This window comes from Lepus europaeus, chromosome 7 (assembly GCF_033115175.1).
Source record: "Lepus europaeus isolate LE1 chromosome 7, mLepTim1.pri, whole genome shotgun sequence".
Taxonomy (NCBI): domain Eukaryota; kingdom Metazoa; phylum Chordata; class Mammalia; order Lagomorpha; family Leporidae; genus Lepus; species Lepus europaeus.
This window is the reverse complement of record NC_084833.1, coordinates 98,939,574-98,954,295: the sequence shown is the minus strand read 5'-3', so window position 1 is coordinate 98,954,295 and position 14,722 is coordinate 98,939,574. Positions and strand designations below refer to the sequence as shown.

At 43.6% G+C, this 14,722-nt stretch overlaps 1 pseudogene; it reads left to right on the top strand.

The window, feature by feature from the left end:
- The first annotated feature begins 8,823 nt into the window (after positions 1 to 8,823).
- Positions 8,824 to 14,722, top strand: part of LOC133763903 (protein N-terminal glutamine amidohydrolase-like) — a 37,157-nt pseudogene continuing 31,258 nt past the window's right edge.

The window sequence follows — 14,722 nt, the reverse complement described above, 5'->3', positions numbered from 1 at the left end:
ACCTGAAACATGTTATATCAAGCAAAAAAAAAAAAGAAGACACAAAAGAATAGAGTGTCAGATTGTATTTACATGAATTCTAAGAACAGAAAATACTCTAGCATAATGATGGAAGTCAAGTTTTGAAGAGGACAGTAGAATAGATTTGAAGGGCACAAGGGGATGTTGAAGAGGAACAGAAATATTTATCTTATTTTGGGGTAGTAGTTACACAGGCATTTACAACTGTCAAAAGTCTTCTAATTGAACTCTTGAGATCTACAATGCTACTTCAAAGTGTTAATGAAAAAATGGAATTAAAAGTTTCTTTAAGGGGCTGGGGCTGTGGCTGTGGCATAGCAGGTAGAGCCACCACCTGCAGTGCCGGCATCCCATATGGGTGCCGGTTAGAATCCCAGCTGTTCCACTTCCTATCTAGCTCTCTATGGCCTAGGAAAGCAGTAGAAGATGGCCCAAGTCCTTTGGGCCCTGCACCCACATGGGAGACCTGGAAGAAGCACCTGGCTCCGGATTGGATTAGCTCTGCCCATTGCAGCCACTTGGGGCGTGCACCAGTAGATGGAAGACCTCTCTTTGTCTCTCTGCCTCTGCCTCTCTGTAACTTTGCTTTCAAATAAATAAATATTTTTTAAAAGTTTCTTAGATGAAAAATTTTGAAACCCATGCATATTTTTCATAATATGTGTTTTCTGTGATCTTTTTGAAAGCCTCTCATGTGCATGTTTCAAATTTTTTGCACTAAAATAAACTTTTACATGGACTTTTGAAACACCCATATATGTATTTTACTGTATGTTAATTATATCTCAATAAATTAAAAAACAAACCCTGCTGGATTAGCTGCAAGGGCTGTGGCCGTGGCTCCTTGGGGCCAGTTCCCTCCCCTCATCATGAAATCTGAGGTCTGAACTACAGAACTCTCCAAATAGCCTAGGTCTAACAGATAAAAGCGATGACAAATTTCAGCAAAACATCTTCAACCAAAAGCCCAAGCTGCAGGGAGGTATGAGAAATACCCCCTTTCTGCCCTCTAACCCAGAGATACAGTGACACCCCCCCCCCCCCAATTTACTATCTTCATCTGTCAAACTGTGAGAGGAAAACCCAGGAGTGCCTGCCATTCATCTCCCAAAAAGGAGCAGAGCAAAACACCCACAGAGTGGTTGGTTGACAGCTCAGGGTCATGGTCACTTTGTTAGCAGGGAAGCCAGGTCCAGTGATTGACTGGCTCCTACTTTTAGAATGCGCTGGACCTCACACGGAAGTTGACAGTAAAATTTTGGAAAGGGATGCTAAAATGAGGACTTCTGGCCTTACTCGTGTGTTACTAGGCCAGGATGTCTGGGTACTCCAAAGCAGCACAGTCTTGTGGTATCTAAACCACCTCTGGTGGCCAGCAATTTCCTTGCCCAGGGACACTAGGATGGCAGGGGGCTTGGGAAACACACAAGGGACAGTCACAAGAATCTGTGTCTTCCTGGACGAGAGGACATGGAGACACCACACCAAATACTTGAAAAGCTGTCTAATGATAGAAGAAACAGGATTTATTTATACCAAACTGCCACACTCCAACTCGTGTATACAAGTCACAAGAAGCTGGGTTTTAAAGCCAAAAGAGCCTTCACAACCACCAACGCTCCTCAGCATCCCATTCACGCATCCCTTCACTACAGTCTCCAGTGTCTAAAGGCCTATCAAGTCGTGCACACACCAGAAAGGATCCGTTACACACTTGGCCAGGAAGAGCACTCCGTGCCAAATGCGAGACAAGCCACGACTATAAATATCTTAGATAGAAAATAGCAAGAGACAGGTGCAGGTGAGCAGACCACAGCGGGAGAGGCCGGGACTACTTCCCACCACAGCTGGGCCCCATTGGACACTCACCAGTCATTTTGCTCCTCCTCATTCATTTTTTTCCATCTACTCAATAAATATTCATTGAGCCATTTTGTCCTAAATGGACACTAAATAGGACACTATCCTAAATGTTGGGGATAAAGAGTGAATGAGACAAACAGTTTATCTGCATGGAGTTTACATCCTACAAACAAAAATCACACCAATATAGTAGGCCAAGTAGGGACTGGAACTATAAATAGTGTTGCTCTGAATGTTTATCACTTTCCTTGAGCAATCAAACAACTCTTACTTCCTCGTTTTCAGATGCAATAACCTCCTGACTCACTGATAAAGTTGTGGCCTCAGCACCTCTGCCTGTACATCCCAGCTACCATCATCTCTCAATTCAAATACTTTGATTCAGAACAAAGGAAAATTCTTCCCCAAGACTGATCTCTCCTTTCCCCTTGGTCGCCACCTGTCTCTTCATTCAGCAGCTTGTCGTCCATTCACAGACTTGCTCATTTCTCACAACCCAAACACCACAAGTAGAACTAAATTTTCTCTTCTACATATGTCCTTTCCCCACTGAATAAAATGTCATACAATATTGTTAATCTTGTAGTCTCACAAACCAAAACAGTTGAAATAATGGACTTCTTCTCCCTTGCCTTCTTTAAAAAAAAAAAAAAAAAGATTTAGCGCTCAGCCCTCTGCCTCTCTGCTGAGCTGCCTGCCTGGTCTGGCCAGGTGTAATCTCTACTCAACCATGTAGCCTTCCCCTTCCCCCCCCCCCCCCCCCCGCAGTCCGAGCGATTGGACACTCTCTCTCAGGTCCTATCTGGAGAGGTGCCCATCTGTTCTTACAGATGTCCCTTCCCTAATAAACTTTGCTACTTTTACTTTCCACTACTCTGTCTCACGCCTGAATTCTTTCTTGCGTGAAGACAAGAACCCTGCAATTTCTCTGGTAACATTTTGGCAACCACGAAGGGATTTTGAGAAGACATAGGAGGTCAGTATTCCTTCCCTCAAGCCGGACTGGATCTGTGGAAGTGACCGTTGAGTGTCCAGCACCCCACAGCTCTCTGAGAACGCAGAGTCCCCCCGGGCCACGGCTTAGCTACGGCCAAAACTCCAGAGGGATTGTAAGGAACGGGAGGGCGATTAGGAAGGGCAGTTGGCTGAGAGCCTGGAGACCCCCTGAGCTCGCTTTGGCTTCCCGGTGGCCGGACTGCGACCAGAGGACCAGGTCTCTCTTTTGGAGGGATGCCTAGTCATGCTGCCTACTGCTACGTGAATGGGAAGCTTCACTGAGGAACCCAACAGGTGGCTAGAGGAATGGTATAAGATTACCAGCATGTTTGAGCTTCCTTGGAAGGACGTAGTATTCCTTCTAAACACTACCCTGACTCATGGGAAAAGCAAATGGTGTTGCAGCATGCCAATGATTATGTAAACGCTTTGCATAGGCAGGATGAGGGACACCCAATCACGGAGGCAGCGATCCCAATGAAGGAACCTTCATGGAACTATAATACCCCTGAGGGAAGAAAAAGTAGGGACCACAGGCTGGCTTGTCTTTTAGCAGGTCTAAGGGCAGCCAGTAAGGCAAGACCGAAGAACTTTAATAAGCTATCAATGATAGAACAGGGACCACAGGAAAATCCAGCTGCCTTTCTAGAAAGGCTCAAAGAGGGTCTTGATAAGTATACTGTTTTAGATCCTGATTCTGCTGTAGGAAATGCCATATTAGGGGATAGGTTCCTAACTCAAGCCACCCCTGATATTAGAAGAAAGCTTCAGAAATTAGGGATGGGACCAAACACCCCCTTGGCTGACATTATCAAGGCTGCTTCTGCTGTTTATTTCAACAGAGATTAGGAGGAGGAGGAGTGAGACAAGCAGAAGGAACAGCGTAAGGATAGGCGGCAGGCCCAGTTGATAGCTGCTTTGCGTGGTAATCTGCCATCAAAGGGACCCAACAAGGCCGGCCCACCTCCAAGTGGTAACTGCTTTCACTGCAGGAAGCCAGGGCACTGGGCTAGAGGCTGCCGTAGCAGCAGCCGGCTTCCAAAGAAGCCCTGTCCGCTTTGCAAAAAGCCTGGCCACTGGAAGCGAGACTGTCCCGAGAGTCGAAGGACCCCCGGATCAGAATCGCAAAACCTGTTGGCCCTAAACTGAAGGAGCCCTTCGCTCTGTCCGGTTCCCAAAGCAACCATCCCCATCAAGGGGGCAGAGCCTAGGGTTACAGTTGATGTGGAGGTAGGACCGTAAATTTTCTCTTAGACACGGGGGCCGCCTACTCTGTACTTGTCTCGTATTCCGGGCAACTCTCCTCACAATCCAGCCAAGTAATGGGAGTCAACGGGTGCCTTCCCTAAGAAGATTCACACCCCCTTTATGTTGCCTTTTGGGGAAGACCATATTTCCCCACCAGTTCTTAGTAATGGCTGAGTGTCCCACATCCCTGTTGGGAAGGGACCTCCTAAGTAAGCTGGGAACTTGAGTGATTTTCTCTGCACATGAGGACAGCCAGATTCCTATTATTGCCATGTGCCGTTGCCTGTCTTCTGACATACCATGTGAAGAGATAGAGCTACAAGTTAACCCACAGGTATGGGCCTCAGACATACCTGGCCGGGCCTTGAAGGCCTGCCCAATCATTATTAAACTTAAGGACCCTAATAATTTTCCAAATCGAAGGCAATATCCTATAAAGCCAGAAGCTAGAAAAGGCCTTCAGCCACTGACTGACAAGTTTCAAAGCACAGGTTGTCGACACCCTGCAATTTCCCTTGCAATACGCCCATTCTGCCAGTTATAAAGAAAGATGGGGAGTACAGACTAGTTCAAGACTTGCGAGTCATTAATGAGACAGTAATACCCATTCAACCTATTGTGCCTAATCCCTGTACAATACTGGGAGAAATACCTCCAGGACTAAATGGTTTTCAGTCTTAGACCTTAAGGATGCTTTTTTCTATATCCCTATAGACCCCTCTTGTCAGTTTTTGTTTGCCTTTGAATGGGTCAATAGACAGAACTTAAAGCAACAGCTAACCTGGACCATATTACCACAGGGGTTCTGGGATGCGCCACACCTATTTGGGCAGGCCCTTTCAGAGGACCTCAAGGACCTATCTCTTGGGGGGGGGGCAGAATACTCCAATACATAGATCACTTGCTTATCTGTTCTCCCACTCAAGACTCTGGCCTTCAACATTTAATCAAAACCCTTAACTACCAGGCAGAACGTGGCTACTGAGTATCCAAGAAAAAGGCAAAGCTAGTCCGCCAGGAAGTTAACTATTTAGGGCTCATCCTCACTCCTGGGGAGAGGAGACTAGCCCCAGAGAGAATACAGGCCATACAGCAAATCCCTGCCCCTACCACTTTAAGGCAACTCCGAGCATTCCTCAGACTGACTGGGTATTATATGTTATGGATTCCAAAATATGGAGAAGTAGCAAGGCCTCTCTACCAGGTTCTAAAAGATAGCCCAGAACAAGGCCCCCTCCTCTGGGAAAAAGACCAAACTACAGCTTTTGCTCAGCTAAAGGATGCTATGACTAAAGCCCCTGTGCTAGGACTGCCAAACTCAGAGAAACCCTACCAGCTGTATGTCACTGAGAGGCAGGGAGTCGCCTTAGGAGTACTAACTCAGGATCTGGGACCTGTTAAGTGACCTGTAGGCTACTTTTCTAAAACCTTAGACATGGTTGCACAAGGATGGCCTCACTGCCTAAAGATAATAGCAGCAGCAGCCTTGCTGACAGAGGAGGTATCTAGAATTACACTGGGGCAAGATATCGCCCTTTATATCTCACATCAAATAAATTCTCTATTAGAGCAAAAGGGCTCTTACTGGCGCACAGATAGTAGAATACTAAAATATCAGGTCCTCCTTCTAGAAAACCCTCAGGTGAAAATAAGGCATTGCTCTACCCTAAACCCAGCTACTTTAATGCCAGTTCCAGGGGAAAGTGGTCCCCTCAACTCCTGTACTGAGACTATAGACTTGATCTATGCCAGCAGAAGGGACCTAAAAGACAGCCCCCTGACTAACGCAGATGAAGTTTGGTTCACAAATGGAAGCAGCTTTGTCAGGGATGGAACCCACTTCTCAGGGTATGCAATAGTCACAGCACGGCACATTACTGAAGCTCATGCTCTGCCCCCAGAAACTTCTGCTCAGTTAGCAAAACTGATCGCCTAAACAAGAGCTCTAGAACTAGACTAAAAGCTGTCGAACTCCAAATGGTTGTCAGACATTCCACTGGACGATATGAGCAGCCCTCTGGACTGAGCAGGACAGTCTTTCCAAGGCCACTGTTGCACACCATAATACAGATAGCAAGAGGAAATACCCAAATCCCCCTCAACGCCCACATGCCAGCTTTGAAGAAGTTACAGAAAACGGAACTCCATCCATAATCCCAAAGAAGAATTTTGGGTATTGCCTCTTGAGGGGGGAATGTTAGGTAGGAAGTCAGTTATGAGCTTATGTGTGTGTGACATAAAGGCCTAAAGAGAAGACATCCATGTCCAGCATATGCTGCATCTCAAGGTCATCCCGATGGTGTTTCAGGGGCAGCCCAGTATTCACATCCTGCCCTGCCCTGGCCCCTTCTACCTGATAACCTGCCAGGTGGGGGGGTCCCCACCCCTTCTGCCTGAAAAATCTTCCACAATCTCCCAGGTGCAGCCCAGTATCTGCATTTCAAATACCCTGCTCAGATCCCAATTCTCTAGGGGGTCCTGCCCACCCTTCCTCCTGTCTGATAACATTTGCATCCATAAAGTCCTTTGTTTCAGACCTTCAAGAGAAAACTCAGATAAAAGTTTTTCTATTTACATCCAAAAAGCCCTTTGTTCCAAGAGGAGCAGAGGTGGGGAAGCAAGACCCATCTCCTTAAAAACCCCCAGCATCAACCGGACTGCGCACTCAGCCCTCTGCCTCTCTGCTGAGCTGCCCACCTGGTCTGGCCAGGTGTAATCTCTACTCAACCATGTAACCTTCCCCCGCCCCAGTCTGAGTGACTGGGCACTCTCTCTCAGGTCCTGTCTGGAGAGGTGCCCATCAGTTCTTACAGATGCCCCTTCCCTAATAAACTTTGCTACTTTTACTTTACTTTCCACTAAAAAAAAAAAAAAAAAAGATTTATTTATTTATTAGCTTATGTCAAAGTCAGAATTAGAGAGAGGGAGAGACAGCCAGAAAGAGAGACAGAGAGGTCTTCCATCCACTGGTTCACTCTCCCAAATAGCTGCAACTGCCAGGCTGGGCCAATCTGAAGCCATGAGCTTCCTCTGGGTCTCCCACATGGGTGGCAGGGGCCTAGGCAGCCATCCTCTGCTGATTTCCCAGGTCATAGCAGGGAGCTAGATGCCTCCCCCTTGCCTTCTACACCAGCTTCCTTGCCAGCTGCTTCCTGTCTACTCTACCTTAAGAATCTCTCTTGAATCTCTTCTCCACCCTCACTGCCTCTGCCTCAGAGCCCTCCTCTCTGTCCTGTGCTGTTGAAATAGTCTCCTGTTGGACTCCTTTTCTCTTCCTTATGATAAATCCCATTTCAGGCCGTCCCCTCCATTTACCCCATAATTATTTTATGATATAATCTTAAGCATGATATTCCATGAGTTAAAGGTTTCTGGGGCTGGTGTGTGGCATAGCAGGTAAAATCTCTGGCTGCAATGCCTGCATCCAGTACATGAGCAGTTGGTGTCCTGGCTGCTCCACTTCCAATCTAATTCCCTGGTAATGGCCTGGGAAAAGCAGTTGATGATGGCCCAAGTACTTGGGTCCCTACCATCCACATGGGAGACCTGGAAGAAGCTCCTGGCTTCAGCCTGTCCCAGTCCCAGCTGCTGTGGCCAACTGGGGAGTAAACCAATGGGAGATATCCATCTTTCTCTCCTCCTACATACCCATATCTAACTCCAACTTTCAAATAAATAATTAATCTTTCAAAAAAATTTCTGGAGCTTCCTGCTGATGCAGACTCTGGGAAGCAGAAGTGATGGATCGAGAAATTTGGATCCTGACACTCACATGGGAGACCAGTATTGAGTTCCTGTCTCCTGGCTACAGAGTGGGCCCAACTCTGCCCCCTGGGAGCACTTGAAGAGGGAACCATAAATAAGAGCTCTTTGGCTTACTGGCTGGATCCCTGTCTCTTTTAGTCTGTCTCTAAAATTAATAATACATTTTTTAAAAAGATTTCTGATTGCCCATGTACATAAGAGTGAGACTAGACTCCTACTTCTCACCACATACAAAAATCAATTTAAGGCCAGCATTGTCACACAGTAGGTTTGGTTGCCACTTGCAATGCTGGCACACAATATAGGAGTGCCAGTTTGAGCCCCAGCTGCTCCCTTTTCAATCCAACTCCCTGCTAATGTACCTGGAAAAGAAGTGGATGATGAGCCAAGTTCTTGAGTCACACAGATGGTCCTTGCCATCCATGTGGGAGACCAAGATGGAGTTCTAGGCTTCCAGCTTCAGACTGGCCAAGCCTCAGCCACTGGCCCCCTTGGGGAGTAAACCAGCAAATGAAATCTAGTTTGTTCCCTCTTTTTCCCTCTTTCTCCCCACTGTGCCTTTCAAATGAATAAATAAATCTTTTAACTTATTTATACTTGATTTTTAAAGTCTTAAATGTGAAACTCACATCTATATACTACTAGAAGAGAACTTGGGACACTGAATCCAAGGTGACTAAATATTGAGAAGCCACACAAACTTCAGCCACAGAAAGATACCAGACCTCACACTATAGGCTGAACTCTCTATGTAACACAGAGTTAATTATATGTATTTTAAAGCAATTGGAAAGAGACACCAGCTTAAAAAAAAAAAAGGAGGAAAGGAGGGAATAAGAGATGGAGGAGGTAGTCTAAAACTGTAAAAAAGTATAGTTATGCATACAAGCGTATAGACTCACCTCTAAGGGTACAGCCTAAGAACGAATCATGGGGTTCCAAACCCATAAAAATCGGTGGTATAAACACCATCTTCAGTGTTACAATGATCAACGTAAGTGTTAAAGGCAACAGGTAGACCAGTCTAAGTTTAAAAGGGACGACATAAATAACATTGAGTACCTGGTAAAAATAATAGAATTAAAAAAGGAAGGAAGACAAACATGGGAAGCAGTCCACACAGCAGACTCCTAGAATGACTTTCACAGTAAATAACACTCTGACCTCAGAATCAACCCATAAGGCCTCCTGGTCGGGCTGAAAGGCCTGCAAGAGCATCTCAGGCATGGAAAGACAAGACTCTGTAGAAAAAAAAAAAAAAAACCCTACACGGAGGATCTCTGCGAGACCTCAGAGGAAAGGAAGTGTCATCAAAGAAGGAGACACTCTTCTCTGAAGGGAGAGGAGAACATCCTCTGTGCTTATGGCCATGTCCAAATACTGACGGAGTCTATGGTCATAAAAGGCCTCCATAGCCCTGGCAGCTCACTACAAGAGCCTTGGGTGATCACTGACATCATAAAAAAGAGTGTTAATTGTTAAAGGAACAACAGTAGTCACTGTGCACTTGCTCCCCAGGTAGGACCTCTGTCTCTATTGAATTGCAATATGAGAATTGACTGCAAATTCTCTCCCTAAACTGTACTCTATATGTTGTGTGTGGGCGTGAGGGAAAATTGTTGAACTCTATGGTTAGCACAGAGGTGGTTCTCTCTCTCTCTCTCTCTCTCTCTCTCTCTCTCATACTAAAAATGATCCATAATGAAGAAGGAGATGGGAGAGGGAATGGGAGGTGGGATGGGAGTGGGGTGGGGGGCATGAGGGAAAAATCCACTGTATTCCTAAAGCTGTATCGAAGGAAGGAAGGAAGGAAGGAAGGAAGGAAGGAAGGAAGGAAGGAAGGAAGGAAGGAAGGAAGAAGAAAGAGAGAGAGAGAGAAATGAGAAATGAAGGACCACATTCCCAGGGCCTGACTCAGAGAAATTTCAGTGAAGTGACGGAACAGAGATGCCATGAGCAGTGAGGAGAGAGGCTGAACATGCCACTGCTGCTGTCTATACTACCAGCCACCTTGCATCTTCTCAACTGGTCCCTGGCTGAGGAAAGCCATCTTGCTAGGACAAGGTAGGAAGAAGGAGCCTCAGCCCCTGCCCCCAGCAACATTAACTGAAGGAGGATCCCACAGTCCCCCCGCCCCATCTTCAAGTCCAACCCAGGGAAATGAACTCAGTCTGGGTGATGACTTTTCTGAAAAGGAAAGCCACATTACTTGCCTTCCCTCCACCACCAAAGCACCAGACTCACTTTGCTATGGTAGAATAGAAGCTGAACCCTGTTTTGATTCAGGGGACAGAAAGCAGCCCTGCTACCAGAAGCCACCAGGGAGAGAGAACAGAGCAATTTGCAGGGCAGAGAGCAGACCTCCCGCACCCTGTGACTGTGGTGACTCTGGGCTTAAGCCCTGGAGCTCAGAAAATTACGTGTTGCAGCTCAGTTCCCATGCACTCATCAAGTCTTACTGCAGAGACTCAGCACTCCCCACATCCTGGGACAGATCTCACTGTGGGGTCAGGGGACACACTATGGACTGAGTCAGTGCTCTGGACAGTGCACACCTGGGTAGGTGAAGTGCAACGGCAGCTAATCTCACTCGAAACTTTGAATCAACTAGTTCACCTAAGTACAGAGAAAAGCTTGGGCTTTGAATACACTATTCAGCTCCATCGACCATTCCTGGGGGATCTTACCCATCATTGGCTACCAGTACCCTATTTAGGTAAGCGGAGAGGTTTGGCTAGTAACCCAGAGGGGTATCCTGCTGACTAACAAGGGCCTGGTACCTGGCTTCCAGCTGGTTGACATGGATTGAACAAAGTTGTTTTCTAACAAAGGAACCTAAGGTGTTAACCACACAGGGGCCTATGAGCAGAAGTGCAATTATGGCAGTGATTGGACCAAGCAACAGCAGGAGGTAGGGCAGCCACCCTCCCCACATCCCTCCCCAGCCATTATAAGAGTCTATTAGACGGCCTTATTTCCTTTTCAATTGGAGCCCCCCGCAGATTCAGATATAGATTCTGAAGAAGAACCAAACAGAAATAATCTAAATGAAGTATTCAGTAAGTCATGATAAAATCAGAGTAGAAAGTCTTAACAGCAGACTTGATGAGGCAGAGAGCAAGTATACAATCAAAAGACAGATCTTTTGAAATATCTTAGAGAAGAAAAAATTGGAAACAATGAAAACAATCTTCAGGACTGATGGAACACCATTGCACAACCAAATATACAAGTCTTAGGAGTTCCAGGATAAACAGAAAAAATAAGAATGGTATAGAAAATCCATTCAATAAAATGAGAGCAGAAATTTTCCTTAATTTGAAAAAAGACACAAATATCCAAATACAAGAAGTGCATAGAACCCCAAATAGGCATGATCAGAAAATATCCTCACCACCACAATTAAACTAAAACTCTCAAAACTAAAACACAAAAGATAAAACCCTAAAATTTGGATGAGAGAAATGCCAGGTGACTTAAAGAAAATTATATCAGATTGAGAGATTTCTCAACACAAACCCTACAGGCCAGGAGAGAATGGAGAGATACAGTTCAAATCCTATAAGAAGAAAACTGTCAACCCAAAATACTTTACCCAGAGAAGTTGTCATTCATAAATGAATGTAAAATAAATACTTTCCAAGAGAAGCAAAAACTGAAAAAATTTCCACCACCTAGTCAGCATTACAAATGATATTTAAAGGTACACTATCCACACAGAGGAAGACAAGGAGAATCATGAAGGAATATGAAGCCAATAAACCTCTTAAAGAAAAAAGGAAATTTAAAATAAACAATAGGAATATTTATGGAAAAATCTTTCAATAATAACCTTAAAGGCAAATGGACTAAATTACACAATTAAAAGACACAGACTGGCTCAATGGATTGAAAAAAAAAAAAAACTAGACCCACTTCACCACTAATGCTATACACTGATTGAAAGTGAAAGGATGTTAAAGGATATTCCATGCAAATGGAAATTCAAAGTGAGAAGTAGCTCTACTCATATCAGACAATATAGACTAACATAGAAACTGTTAAAAGTGACAAAGAAGGTCATTATGTAATGTTTAAGAGAGAAATTAAACAAGAACATGTGTCTAAATATATATGCAGCCAATGCTAGGGCACCCAGTTTTACAAAACAAATATTAATGGATTTAAAGGGAAACAACGGGGGCTAGCACTGTAGTGTAGAAGGGTAAAGCTGCCCTCTGCCTTGCCTACATCCCACACAAGTGCCATTTCAAGTCCTGGCTTCTCCTCTTCCCGGGAAAGCAATAGACGATTGCCCAAATCCTTTGGCCCCTGCACCCATGTGGGAGACCTGGAAGAAGCTCCTGGCTCCTAGCTTCAGATCAGCCCCACTCTAGCCATTGCACCCATCTGGGGAGTGAACCAGTAGATAGAAGACCTCTATTCTCTCTCTGCCTCTGCCTCTCTGTAACTCTGCCTTTCAAATAAATAAATTTTTAAAAAAATAAAGGTAAACATAAGCTTCAACAGTAATAATGGGAGGCTTCATTATCCACGTTCATTAATGGACAGATCAACTAGACAAAAAAAAATCAACAAAGAAATAACAGAACTAATCTACACTATAGAACAAATGGAACAGATGTTTACAGAACATTTTATACCACAGCTGCAGCATATACATTCTTTTCATCAGTGCATGGAACATGTGAGGGTAAACCATAAAACAAGTATCAACAAATTTAAAAGAAACTGAAAACATGTATCTTTTCTAACCACAATGGAATGAAGCTGGAAATTAACAACATGAGAAACTTGAAAACATACAAACACATGGAAACTGAACAACATGCTCCTCAATGAACAGTGGGTCATAGAAGAAATCAAAAGGGAAATCAAGGGGATGGTGCTGTGGCATAGAGGGCTAAGCCTCTGCCTGTGGCACCGACATCCCAGAGGGCTGGTCTAGTCCCCACTGCTCCTCTTCCAATCCAGCTCTTTGCTATGGCCTGAGAAAGCAGTAAAGGTGGCATAAGTGCTGAGTTCCTGCACTTGTGTGGGAGACTCAGAAGCTCCAAGGCTCCTGGCTTCAGATTAGCCCAACTCCGGCCACTGCAGCCATTTGAAGAGTGAACCAGCACATGGAAGACCTTTCTCTCTGTCTGTCCTCTCTCTCTAACTCTACTTCTCAAATAAATAAATAAAATCTTTCTATTAAAAAAAGGGGGGGGGAATCAAAAGATTCCCTGAAACAATGAAAATAAAAACATCACACCTTATGGGATACAGCAAAAGCAATGTTAAGAGGCAACTTGATAGTATTAAGTATCCACATGCAAAAATCCCAAAGGTATCAAATAAATCATCCAACAATGTCTCTGAAGGATCTAGAAAAACAAGAATGAAATCAAAATTAGGGAAAAGAAAAATTGAGTATAAATAAAATAGAAAAATTTTAAAACTATACAAAAGAACAAAAGATCAGTGAAATGAAGAGCTGGTTTTTTGAAAAAATAAAATTGATAAACCATTGATCCAACTAACTGGAAAATAAGAGAAGGTCAAAATTAATAAACAAAATATGAGAAAAAAGCAGATGCTACCACTGATAGAAAAACAAAGAATCATTAGGACTTATTACAAACAGCTATATGCCAACAAATTGGAAAATACAAAAGAAATGGATAGATTTCTAGACACATACAATTTACTAAAATCTGAATACACAGACGATCTGAATTGACCAATAATATTCCATCTTAAGAGAAAAAAAAAGGGGGGTCAACCCAAAATACTATACCCTGCTAAGCTCTCATTTATTAATGAAGGTGAAATAAAGACCTTCCATAACAAATAGAAATTGACAAAATTTGTAACCAACAATCCAGCTCTACAAAAGATGCTTAAGGATGTGCTGCACACAGAAACACAGAAACATGGTCATCACTAGTAAAGAAGGTAAAGCAAGAAAATCTCTCAGTAAAAGTTCAAAGGAAATGAAAATCAAAAAATGGGAATTTTTTGGAAAAATGGCAGGGCAAAGTTGTTACTTATCAAGAGTCACCTTGAATGTAAATGACCTCAATTCTCAACTTAAAAGACACAAACTGGCTAAATGGATTAAAAAACAAAACCCATCTATTTTCTGCCTATAAGAAACATATCTTATGGACAAAGATGCATGCAGACAAAGTTAAAGTATGGAAAAAAGATACTCCAAGCTAACAGAAACCAAAAAATAGCTGGTGTAGCCATCATAGTATCAGACAAAATAGACTTTAACACAAAAATCTGCTACAGAGACAAAGAAGGGCACTATGTAATGATTAAGGGATCAATTCAACTGGAAGATGTAACTGTTAAAAACGTATATGCACTGAATTACAAGGCACCTGGCTATTTAAAAGAAATGTTCAGGGATCTAAAGAGACACATAGACTCAAATGCAATAGTAATGGAAGATTTTATGCCCTACTTTCAGCAATGGACAGATCAATCAGACAGAAAATCAGCAAGGAAACAGCAGAGATAATCGACATTATAGACCAAATGGACCTTCAGATATCTACAGAATTTTTCATCCTATAGTTGCAGAAATCACATTGTTCTTGCCAATGCATGTAACTTTCTCTAGGATTGACCACATGCTATGCCATAAGCAAGTCTCAACAAAAAAAAAAATAAATAAATAAAAATCATGCCATGCATTTTCTCAGACAACAGTGGAGCTGGAAATCAGAAACTCAGGAATCTCTAAAACATATGCAAACATATGGAGACTAAACAACATGCTCCTGAATGACCAGTTAGTCATAGAAAAAAATCAAAAGAGAAATAAATTTCCAAAAAC